The following is a 13,308-nucleotide window of genomic DNA, read 5'->3' as shown; positions in this document are numbered from 1 at the left end:
CACATGCAATCAATATAAGTGATATGATATGGTCATCATCATCTCGTGCTTGTGATCTCCATCTTCGAAGCACCGTCATGATCACCATCGTCACCGGCGCGACACCTTGATCTCCATCGTAGCATCGTTGTCGTCTCACCAATCTTATGCTTCAACGACTATCGCTACCACTTAGTGATAAAGTAAAGCATTACAGGGCGATTGCATTGCATACAATAAAGCGACAACCATATGGCTCCTGCCAGTTGCCGATAACTCGGTTACAAAACATGATCATCTCATACAATAAAAATTTAGCATCATGTCTTGACCATATCACATCACAACATGCCCTGCAAAAACAAGTTAGACGTCCTCTATTTTGTTATTACAAGTTTTACGTGGCTGCTACTGGGCTTAGCAAGAACCGTTCTTACCTACGCAACAAAACCACAACGATAGTTCGTCAAGTTTGTGATGTTTTAACCTTCGCAAGGACCGGGCGTAGCCACACTCAGTTCAACTAAAGTTGGAGAAATTGACACCCGCCAGCCACCTGTGTGCAAAGCACGTCGGTAGAACCAGTCTCACGTAAGCGTACGCGTAATGTCGGTCTGGGCCGCTTCATCGAACAATACCGCCGAACCAAAGTATGACATGTTGGTAAGCAGTATGACTTATATCGCCCATAACTCACTTGTGTTCTACTCGTGCATATGACATCTACGCATAAAACCTAGCTCGGATGCCACTGTTGGGGAACGTAGTAATTTCAAAAAAAATCCTACGCACACGCAGGATCATGGTGATGCATAGCAACGAGAGGGGAGAGTGTTGTCTACATACCCTCGTAGACCGTTCGCGGAAGCGTTATATCAACGCGGTTGATGTAGTCGCACGTCTTCACGATCCGACCGATCCAAGTACCGAAAGCACGGCACCTCCGAGTTCTGCACACGTTCGGCTCGGTGACGTCCTCGCCTTCTCGATCCAGCAAGAGGGGTGAAGTAGTAGATGAGTTCCGGCAGCACGACGGCGTGGTGACGGTGTTGGTGAAGAACAATCTCCGCAGGGCTTCGCCTAAGCACTACGAAAACTATGACAGAGGATAAACTAGAGGGGACGGGGTTGCCGGCACACGGCTTGGTGTTTCTTGATATGTCTTGGGGTGCTAGCCCTACCCCTCTATTTATATGTTGATCCTTGGGGTCGAAACTTGGAGTAAAAGCCTCCACAAAGTCGGTTTCACCTAAAAGGCAAGATTCCTTCTCGGACTCCAGGGCCAGACGCCAGGGTACCCGGCGTCTGGACCCAGACGCCAGGGACCCTGGCGTCTGGCCCCTGGACTCCGTAAAACTTCCTTTTGCGCTTTCCAAAAACCTTGTGGGCTTTCCCCTTTGGCCCAAATAAAGTGTTCTCGTACCCAAACATTTCGGGAAACATCTGGAACCCCTTCCGGTGAATTCCGTAACCCTTCCGGAGTCCAAACACTATTATCCCATATATCAATCTTTATCTCTGGACCATTCCGGAGTTCCTCGTCATGTCTGTGATCTTATCCGGAACTCCGAACAACATTCGGTCACCAACATACATAACTCATAGTACTATATCGTCAACGAACGTTAAGCGTGCAGACCCTACGGGTTCGAGAACTATGTAGACATGACCGAGACACCTCTCTGGTCAATAACCAATAGCGGGACCTGGATGCCCATATTGGCTCCTACATATTCTACGAAGATCTTTATCGGTCAGACCGCATAACAACATACATTGTTCCCTTTGTCATCGATATGTTACTTGCCTGAGATTCGATCGTCGGTATCTCAATACCTAGTTCAGTCTTGTTACCGGCAAGTCTCTTTACTCGTTCTGTAATACATCATCCCACAACTAACTCATTAGTTGCAATGCTTGCAAGGCTTATAGTGATGTGCATTACCGAGTGGGCCCAGAGATACCTCTCCGGCAATCGGGGTGACAAATCCTAATTTCGAAATACGCCAACGCAACAAGTACCTTCGGAGACACCTATAGAGCACCTTTATAATCACCCAGTTATGTTGTGACGTTTGGTGGCACACAAAGTGTTCCTCCGGTAAACGGGAGTTGCATAATCTCATAGTCATAGGAACATGTATAAGTCATGAAGAAAGGAATAACAACAAACTAAACGATCAAGTGCTAAGCTAACAGAATGGGTCAAGTCAATCACATCATTCTCCTAATGATGTGATTGTTGGAAATATGCCCTGAGGCAATAATAAAAGCATTATTATTATATTTCCTTGTTCATGATAATTGTCTTTATTCATGCTATAATTGTGTTATCCGGAAATCATAATACATGTGTGAATAATAGACACCAACATGTCCCTAGTAAGCCTCTAGTTGACTAGCTCGTTGATCAACAGATAGTCATGGTTTCCTGACTATGGACATTGGATGTCATTGATAACAAGATCACATCGTTAGGAGAATGATCTGATGGACAAGACCCAATCCTAAACATAGCACAAGATCGTATAGTTCGTTTGCTAGAGTTTTCCAATGTCAAGTATCTTTTCCTTAGACCATGAGATCGTGTAACTCCCGGATACCGTAGGAGTGCTTTGGGTGTGCCAAACGTCACAACGTAACTGGGTGACTATAAAGGTATACTACGGGTATCTCCGAAAGTGTCTGTTGGGTTGACACGGATCAAGACTGGGATTTGTCACTCCGTATGACGGAGAGGTATCACTGGGCCCACTCGGTAATGCATCATCGTAATGAGCTCAAAGTGACCAAGTGTCTGGTCACGGGATCATGCATTATGGTACCGGTAACGAGATTGAACGAGGTATTGGGATACCGACGATCGGATCTCGGGCAAGTAACATACCGATTGACAAAGGGAATTGTATACGGGGTTGCTTGAATCCTCGACATCGTGGTTCATTCGATGAGATCATCGAGGAGCATGTGGGAGCCAACATGGGTATCCAGATCCTGCTGTTGGTTATTGACCGGAGAGCGATCTCGGTCATGTCTACATGTCTCCCGAACCCGTAGGGTCTACACACTTAAGGTTCGGTGACGCTAGGGTTGTAGGGATATGTATATGCAGTAACCCGAATGTTGTTCGGAGTCCCGGATGAGATCCCAGATGTCACGAGGAGTTCTGGAATGGTCCGGAGGTAAAGAATTATATATAGGAAGTGCTATTTCGGCCATCGGGACAAGTTTCGGGGTCACCGGTATTGTACCGGGACCACCGGAAGGGTCCCGGGGGTCCATCGGGTGGGGCCACCTGCCCCGGGGGGGCACATGGGCTGTAGGGGGTGCGCCTTGGCCTATATGGGCCAAGGGCACCAGCCCCAAGAGGCCCATGCGCCTAGGGTTCAAGGAAGGGAAGAGTCCCAAAGGGGGAAGGCACCTCCTAGGTGCCTTGGGGAGGAGGGATTCCTCCCTTGGCCGCACCCCCCCTAGGAGATTGGATCTCCTAGGGCCGGCGCCCCCCCCCCTTGGACTCCCTATATATAGTGGGGAAAGAGGGCCTCTCAACCCACGCCTTTGGTGCCTCCCTCTCCCTCTCCAACACATCCTCCTCCTCCATAGAGCTTAGCGAAGCCCTGCCGGAGTACTGCAGCCCCATCACCACCACACCCTCGTGCTGTTGCTGGAGCCATATTCCTCAACCTCTCCTCTCCCTTGCTGGATCAAGAAGGAGGAGACGTTACGCTGACCGTATGTGTGTTGAACGCGGAGGTGCCGTCTGTTCGGCGCTAGGATCTCCGGTGATTTGGATCACGTCGAGTACGCCTTCCTCATCCCCGTTCTTTGAACGCTTCCGCGCGTGATCTACAAAGGTATGTAGATGCAATCCGATCACTCATTGCTAGATGAACTCCTAGATGGATCTTGGTGAAACCGTAGGAAAATTTTTGTTTTCTGCAACGTTCCCCAACAGTGGCATCATGAGCTAGGTCTATGCGTAGTTCTCTTGCACGAGTAGAACACAAATTTGTTGTGGGCGTAGATGTTGTCAACTTTCTTGCCGCTACTAGTCTTATCTTGCTTCAGCGGTATTGTGGGTTGAAGTGGCCCGGACCAACCTTACACGTACGCTTACGTGAGACCGGTTCCACTGACTAACATGCACTAGTTGCATAAGGTGGCTGGCGGGTGTCTGTCTCTCCCACTTTAGTTGGAGCGGATTCGATGAAAAGGGTCCTTATGAAGGGTAAATAGAAGTTGAAAAATCACGTTGTGGCTTTCACGTAGGTAAGAAAACGTTCTTGCTAGAACCCTATTTCAGCCACGTAAAACTTGCAACAACAATTAGAGGACGTCTAACTTGTTTTTGCAGCAAGTGCTTTGTGATATGATATGGCCAAAGTTGTGATGAATGATGAATGATATATATGTGATGTATGAGATGTTCATGCTATTGTAATAGGAATCATGACTTGCATGTCGATGAGTATGACAACCGGCAGGAGCCATAGGAGTTGTCTTTATTTTTTGTATGACCTGCGTGTCATTGAGAAACGCCATGTAAATTACTTTACTTTATTGCTAAACGCGTTAGCCGTAGTAGTAGAAGTAATAGTTGGTGAGCAACTTCATGGAGACACGATGATGGAGATCATGATGATGGAGATCATGGTGTCATGCCGGTGACAAGATGATCATGGAGCCCCAAGATGGAGATCAAAGGAGCTATGTGATATTGGCCATATCATGTCACTATTATTATTTGATTGCATGTGATGTTTATCATGTTTTGCATCTTGTTTACTTAGAACGACGGTAGTAAATAAGATGATCCCTCATAATAATTTCAAGAAAGTGTTTCCCCTAACTGTGCACCGTTGCGACAGTACGTTGTTTCGAAGCACCACGTGATGATCGGGTGATTCTAACGTTCACATACAACGGGTGTAAGACAGATTTACACATGCAAACACTTAGGTTGACTTGACGAGCCTAGCATGTACAGACATGGCCTCGGAACACAGAAGACTGAAAGGTCGAGCATGAGTCGTATAGAAGATACGATCAACATGAAGATGTTCACCGATCTTGACTAGTCCGTCTCACGTGATGATCGGACACGGCCCAGTTAACTCGGATCATGTTGTACTTAGATGACTGGAGGGATGTCTATCTGAGTGGGAGTTCATTGATTAATTTGATTAGATGAACTTAATTATCATGAACTTAGTCTAAAATCTTTACAATATGTCTTGTAGATCAAATGGCCAACGTAGTCCTCAACTTCAACGCGTTCCTAGAGAAAACCAAGCTGAAAGACAATGGCAGCAACTACACAGACTGGGTCCGGAACCTGAGGATCATCCTCATAGCTGCCAAGAAAGATTATGTCCTACAAGCACCGCTAGGTGACCCTCCCGTCCCACAGAACCAAGACGTTATGAACGCTTGGCAGACACATGCTGATGATTACTCCCTCGTTCAGTGCGGCATGCTTTACAGCTTAGAACCGGGGCTCCAAAAACGTTTTGAGAGACACGGAGCATACGAGATGTTCGAAGAGCTGAAAATGGTTTTTCAAGCTCATGCCCGGGTCGAGAGATATGAAGTCTCCGACAAGTTCTTCAGCTGTAAGATGGAGGAAAATAGTTCTGTCAGTGAGCACATACTCACAATGTCTGGGTTACATAACCGCTTGACTCGGCTGGGAGTTAATCTCCCGGATGACGCGGTCATTGACAGAATCCTCCAGTCGCTTCCACCAAGCTACAAGAGCTTTGTGATGAACTTCAATATGCAGGGGATGGAAAAGACCATTCCTGAGGTATTTGCAATGCTGAAATCAGCAGAGGTAGAAGTCAAAAAGGAACATCAAGTGTTGATGGTGAATAAAACCACTAAGTTCAAGAAGGGCAAGGGTAAGAAAGCCTTCAAGAAGGACGGCAAGGGAGTTGCCGCGCCCGGCAAGCAAGCTGCCGGGAAGAAGCCAAAGAATGGACCCCAAGCCCGAGACTGAGTGCTTTTATTGCAAGGGAAGTGGTCACTAGAAGCGGAACTGCCCCAAATACTTAGCGGACAAGAAGGCCGGCAAAACGAAAGGTATATATGATATACATGTAATTGATGTGTACCTTACCAGTATTCGTAGTAGCTCCTGGGTATTTGATACCGGTGCGGTTGCTCACATTTGTAACTCAAAGCAGGAGCTGCGGAATAAGCGGAGACTGGCAAAGGACAAGGTGACGATGCGCGTCGGGAATGGTTCCAAGGTCAATGTGATCGCCGTCGGCACGCTACCTCTACATTTGCCTTCGGGATTAGTTTTAAACCTTAATAATTGTTATTTAGTGCCAGCTTTGAGCATGAACATTATATCAGGATCTCGTTTAATTCAAGATGGCTACTCATTTAAATCTGAGAATAATGGTTGTTCTATTTATATGAGAGATATGTTTTATGGTCATGCTCCGATGGTGAATGGTTTATTCTTAATGAATCTCTAGCGTAATGCTACACATGTTCATAGTGTGAGTACCAAAAGATGTAAGATTGATAATGATAGCTCCACATACTTGTGGCACTGCCGCCTTGGTCACATAGGTGTCAAACGCATGAAGAAGCTCCATGCTGATGGACTTTTAGAGTCTCTTGATTACGAATCATTTGACACGTGCGAACCATGCCTCATGGGTAAAATGACCAAGACTCCGTTCTCAGGAACAATGGAGCGAGCAACCAACTTATTGGAAATCATACATACTGATGTGTGTGGTCCGATGAGTGTTGAGGCTCGTGGTGGCTATCGTTATGTTCTCACCCTCACTGATGACTTGAGTAGATATGGGTATGTCTACTTAATAAAACACAAGTCTGAGACCTTTGAAAAGTTCAAGGAATTTCAGAGTGAGGTTGAGAATCAACGTGACAGGAAAATCAAGTTCCTGCGATCAGATCATGGAGGAGAATACTTGAGTCATGAGTTTGGCACACACTTAAGAAAATGTGGAATAGTTTCACAGCTCACGCCGCCTGGAACACCTCAGCGTAATGGTGTGTCCGAACGTCGTAATCGCACTCTATTAGATATGGTGCGATCTATGATGTCTCTTACCGATTTACCGCTATCTTTTTGGGGCTATGCTTTAGAGACTGCCGCATTCACTTTAAATAGGGCTCCGTCGAAATCCGTTGAGACGACACCGTATGAATTATGGTTTGGGAAGAAACCTAAGCTGTCATTTCTAAAAGTTTGGGGATGCGATGCTTATGTCAAGAAACTTCAACCTGAAAAGCTCGAACCCAAGTCGGAAAAATGCGTCTTCATAGGATACCCTAAAGAAACTATTGGGTATACCTTCTACCTCAGATCCGAAGGCAAGATCTTTGTTGCCAAGAATGGATCCTTTCTGGAGAAAGAGTTTCTCTCGAAAGAAGTAAGTGGGAGGAAAGTAGAACTTGATGAAGTATTACCTCTTGAACCGGAAAAGGGCGCAACTCAAGAAAATGTTCCTGAGGTGTCTGCACCGACTAGAGAGGAAGTTAATGATGGTGATCAAGATACTTCTGATCAAGCTCCTACTGAAATTCGTAGGTCCACAAGGACACGTTCCGCACCAGAGTGGTACGGCAACCCTGTCTTGGAAATCATGTTGTTAGACAATGGTGAACCTTCGAACTATGAAGGAGCGATGGCGGGCCCGGATTCTGACAAATGGCTAGAAGCCATGAAATCCGAGATAGGATCCATGTATGAAAACGAAGTATGGACTTTGACTGACTTGCCCGTTGAGCGGCGAGCCATAGAAAATAAATGGATCTTTAAGAAGAAGACAGACACGGATGGTAATGTGACCATCTATAAAGCTCGGCTTGTCGCTAAGGGTTATCGACAAGTTCAAGGGGTTGACTACGATGAGACTTTCTCACCGGTAGCGAAGCTAAAGTCCGTCCGAATCATGTTAGCAATTGCCGCATTCTACGATTATGAGATATGGCAAATGGACGTCAAAACGGCATTCCTTAATGGTTTCCTTAAGGAAGAATTGTATAGGATGCAGCCGGAAGGTTTTGTCGATCCTAAGAATGCTAACAAGGTGTGCAAGCTCCAACGCTCGATTTATGGGCTGGTGCAAGCATCTCAGAGTTGGAACATTCACTTTGATGAGATGATCAAAGCGTTTGGGTTTACACAGACTTATGGAGAAGCCTGCGTTTACAAGAAAGTGAGTGGGAGCTCTGTAGCATTTCTCATATTATATGTAGATGACATACTTTTGATGGGAAATGATATAGAACTCTTGGACAGCATTAAGGCCTACTTGAATAAGAGTTTTTCAATGAAGGACCTTGGAGAAGCTGCATATATATTAGGCATCAAGATCTATAGAGATAGATCAAGACGCCTCATAGGTCTTTCACAAAGCACATACCTTGATAAGATATTGAAGAAATTCAATATGGATCAGACAAAGAAGGGGTTCTTGCCTGTGTTACAAGGTGTGAAATTGAGCTCAGCTCAATGTCTGACCACGGCAGAAGATATAGAAGAGATGAGTGTCATCCCCTATGCCTCAGCCATAGGTTCTATTATGTATGCCATGCTGTGTACCAGACCTGATGTAAACCTTGCCATAAGTTTGGTAGGAAGGTACCAAAGTAATCCCGGCAAGGAACACTGGACAACGGTCAAGAATATCCTGAAGTACCTGAAAAGGACTAAGGAAATGTTTCTCGTCTATGGAGGTGACGAAGAGCTCGTCATAAAGGGTTACGTCGACGCTAGCTTCGACACAGATCTGGATGACTCAAAGTCACAAACCGGATACGTGTATATTTTGAATGGTGGGGCAGTAAGCTGGTGCAGTTGCAAGCAGAGCGTCGTGGCGGCATCTACATGTGAAGCGGAGTACATGGCAGCCTCGGAGGCAGCGCATGAAGCAATTTGGGTGAAGGAGTTCATCACCGACCTAGGAGTCATACCCAATGCGTCGTGGCCGATCAAGCTCTTCTGTGACAACACTGGAGCTATTGCTCTTGCCAAGGAGCCCAGGTTTCACAAGCAGACAAGGCACATCAAGCGTCGCTTCAACTCCATTCGTGAAAATGTTCAAGATGGAGACATAGATATTTGTAAAGTACATACGGACCTGAATGTAGCAGATCCATTGACTAAACCTCTCCCTAGAGCAAAACATGATCAACACCAGAATTCCATGGGTGTTCGATTCATCACAATGTAACTAGATTATTGACTCTAGTGCAAGTGGGAGACTGTTGGAAATATGCCCTAGAGGCAATAATAAAAGCATTATTATTATATTTCCTTGTTCATGATAATTGTCTTTATTCATGCTATAATTGTGTTATCCGGAAATCGTAATACATGTGTGAATAATAGACACCAACATGTCCCTAGTAAGCCTCTAGTTGACTAGCTCGTTGATCAACAGATAGTCATGGTTTCCTGACTATGGACATTGGATGTCATTGATAACAAGATCACATCGTTAGGAGAATGATGTGATGGACAAGACCCAATCCTAAACATAGCACAAGATCGTATAGTTCGTTTGCTAGAGTTTTCCAATGTCAAGTATCTTTTCCTTAGACCATGAGATCGTGTAACTCCCGGATACCGTAGGAGTGCTTTGGGTGTGTCAAACGTCACAACGTAACTGGGTGACTATAAAGGTATACTACGGGTATCTCCGGAAGTGTCTGTTGGGTTGACACGGATCAAGACTGGGATTTGTCACTCCGTATGACGGAGAGGTATCACTGGGCCCACTCGATAATGCATCATCGTAATGAGCTCAAAGTGACCAAGTGTCTGGTCACAGGATCATGCATTATGGTACGAGTAAAGTGACTTGCCGGTAACGAGATTGAACGAGGTATTGGGATACCGATGATCGGATCTCGGGCAAGTAACATACCGATTGACAAAGGGAATTGTATACGGGGTTGCTTGAATCCTCGACATCGTGGTTCATCCGATGAGATCATCGAGGAGCATGTGGGAGCCAACATGGGTATCCAGATCCCGCTGTTGGTTATTGACCGGAGAGCGATCTCGGTCATGTCTACATGTCTCCCGAACCCGTAGGGTCTACACACTTAAGGTTCGGTGACGCTAGGGTTGTAGGGATATGTATATGCAGTAACCCGAATGTTGTTCGGAGTCCCGGATGAGATCCCAGACGTCACGAGAAGTTCCGGAATGGTCCGGAGGTAAAGAATTATATATAGGAAGTGCTATCTCGGCCATCGGGACAAGTTTCGGGGTCACCGGTATTGTACCGGGACCACCGGAAGGGTCCCGGGGGTCCACCGGGTGGGGCCACCTGCCCCGGGGGGGCACATGGGCTGTAGGGGGTGCGCCTTGGCCTATATGAGCCAAGGGCACCAGCCCCAAGAGGCCCATGCGCCTAGGGTTCAAGGAAGGGAAGAGTCCCAAAGGGGGAAGGCACCTCCTAGGTGCCTTGGGGAGGAGGGATTCCTCCCTTGGCCGCACCCCCCCTAGGAGATTGGATCTCCTAGGGCCGGCGCCCCCCCCCCCTTGGACTCCCTATATATAGTGGGGGAAAGAGGGCCTCTCAACCCACGCCTTTGGTGCCTTCCTCTCCCTCTCCAACACATCCTCCTCCTCCATAGAGCTTAGCGAAGCCCTGCCGGAGTACTGCAGCTCCATCACCACCACACCGTCATGCTGCTGCTGGAGCCATCTTCCTCAACCTCTCCTCTCCCTTGCTGGATCAAGAAGGAGGAGACGTTACGCTGACCGTACGTGTGTTGAACGCGGAGGTGCCGTCCGTTCGGCGCTAGGATCTCCGGTGATTTGGATCACGTCGAGTACGCCTTCCTCATCCCCGTTATTTGAACGCTTCCGCGCGTGATCTACAAAGGTATGTAGATGCAATCCGATCACTCGTTGCTAGATGAACTCCTAGATGGATCTTGGTGAAACCGTAGGAAATTTTTTGTTTTCTGCAACGTTCCCCAACAGTGATCATGTTAATCAAATGACAACTCATGTCTATGGTTAGGAAACTTTACCATCTTTGGTCAATGAGCTAGTCAAGTAGAGGCATACTAGTGACACTCTATTTGTCTATGTATTCACACAAGTATTATGTTTCCGGCTAATACAATTCTAGCATGAATAATAAACATTTATATGATATAAGGAAATAAATAATAACTTTATTATTGCCTCTAGGGCATATTTCCTTCAATCTCATCCAACCCATCACCGTCCAGCAAGCCTACGATGGAATTACTCATGCACGACGGTGAGCATCATGAAATTGGTGATGGAGAAAGGTTGATGATGACGATGGCGACAGATTCCCCTCACCGGAGCCCCGAACGGACTCCAGATCAGCCCCCCGAGAGGTTTTAGGGCTTGGCGGCGACTCCGTATCGTAAAACGCGATGAATCCTTCTCTCTGATTTTTTTCTCCCCGAAACCAAATATATAGAGTTGGAGTTGAGGTCGCAGGAGCTCCATGATACGTCCATTTTGCATCATGCTTTTATATCAATATTTATTGCATTATGGGTTGTTATTACACATTATGTCACAATACTTATGCCTATTCTCTCTTACTTTACAAGGTTTACATAAAGAGGGAGAATGCCGGCAGCTGGGGTTCTGGGCTGGAAAAGGAGCAAATATTAGAGACCTATTCTGCACATCTCCAAAAGTCCTGAAACTTCACGGAAGATGTTTTCCAAATATATAAAAAAATACTGAGAGCAAGAACTTCACCAGGGGGGCCACACCCTGCCCACGAGGGTGGGGGCGTGCCCTACCCCCCTGGGCGCGCCCCCTACCTCGTGGGCCCCTTGGTGGCCCTCCGGTGGCCATCTTCTGCTATATGGAGTCTTTCGATGGGAAAAAATCATAAGCCATCTTCTCAGACGAAACTCCGCCGCCACGAGGCGGAACCTTGGCGAAACCAATCTAGGGCTCTGGCGGAGCTGTTCTGCCGGGGAAACTTCCCTCCCGGAGGGGGAAATCATTGCCATCGTCATCACCAACGCTCCTCTCATCGGGAGAGGGCAATCAACATCAACATCTTCATCAGCACCATCTCATCTCAAAACCCTAGTTCATCTCTTGTATCCAATTCTTGTCTCCAAGTCCGGGATTGGTGCTAGTAGGTTGCTAGTAGTGTTAATTACTCCTTGTAGTTGATACTAGTTGGTTTAATTGGTGGACTATCATATGTTCAGATCCTATATGCATATTAATACCCCTCTGATTATGAACATATTTATGCTTTGTGAGTAGTTACTTTTGTTCCTGAGGACATGGGAGAAGTCTTGCTATTAGTAGTCATGTGAATTTGGTATTCATTCGATATTTTGTGAGATGTATGTTGTCTCCCCTCTAGTGGTGTTATGTGAACGTCGACTACATGACACTTCACCATTATTTGGGCCTAGAGGAAGGCATTGGGAAGTAATAAGTAGATGATGGGTTGCTAGAGTGACAGAAGCTTAAACCCTAGTTTATGCGTTGCTTCGTAAGGGGCTGATTTGGATCCATATGTTTCATACTATGGTTAGGTTTACCTTAATACTTTTGTTGTAGTTGCGGATGCTTGCAATAGAGGTTAATCATAAGTGAGATGCTTGTCCAAGTAAGGGCAGCACCCAAGCACCGGTCCACCCACATACCAAATTATCAAAGTACCGAACGCGAATCATATGAGCGTGATGAAAACTAGCTTGACGATATTCCCATGTGTCCTCGGGAGCGCTTTACATCATATAAGAGTTTGTCCAGGCTTGTCCTTTACTACAAAAAGGATTGGGCCACCTTGCTGCACCTTATTTATTTTTGTTACTTGTTGCTTGTTACAAATTATCTTATCACAAAACTATTTGTTACCACTTATTTCAATACTTGCAGAGAATACCTTGTTGGAAACCGCTTATCATTTCCTTCTGCTCCTCTTTGGGTTCGACACTCTTACTTATCGAAAGGACTACGATAGATCCCCTATACTTGTGGGTCATCAAGACTCTTTTCTGGCGCCGTTTCCGGGGAGTGAAGCGCCTTTGGTAGGTGGAATTTGGTAAGGAAAATTTTATATAGTGTGCTGAAATTTACTGTCACTTGTTACCATGGAAAGTAATCCTATGAGGGTCTTGTTCGGGGTATCTTCACCCTCAACCTACTGAACCTACTAAAAATGAAAATGAAAATGAAAATGCTTGCTTTGAAGTTCCTTCGGGTATGATAGAAAAACTGCTAGCTAATCCTTTTTTAGGAGATGGAACAAAACATCCTGATGAACATCTGATATATGTGGATCAAGTTTGTGGATTATTTAAGCT

Source organism: Triticum dicoccoides, chromosome 7A (assembly GCF_002162155.2).
Source record: "Triticum dicoccoides isolate Atlit2015 ecotype Zavitan chromosome 7A, WEW_v2.0, whole genome shotgun sequence".
NCBI lineage: Eukaryota > Viridiplantae > Streptophyta > Magnoliopsida > Poales > Poaceae > Triticum > Triticum dicoccoides.
Note: the sequence above shows the minus strand (reverse complement) of the source record.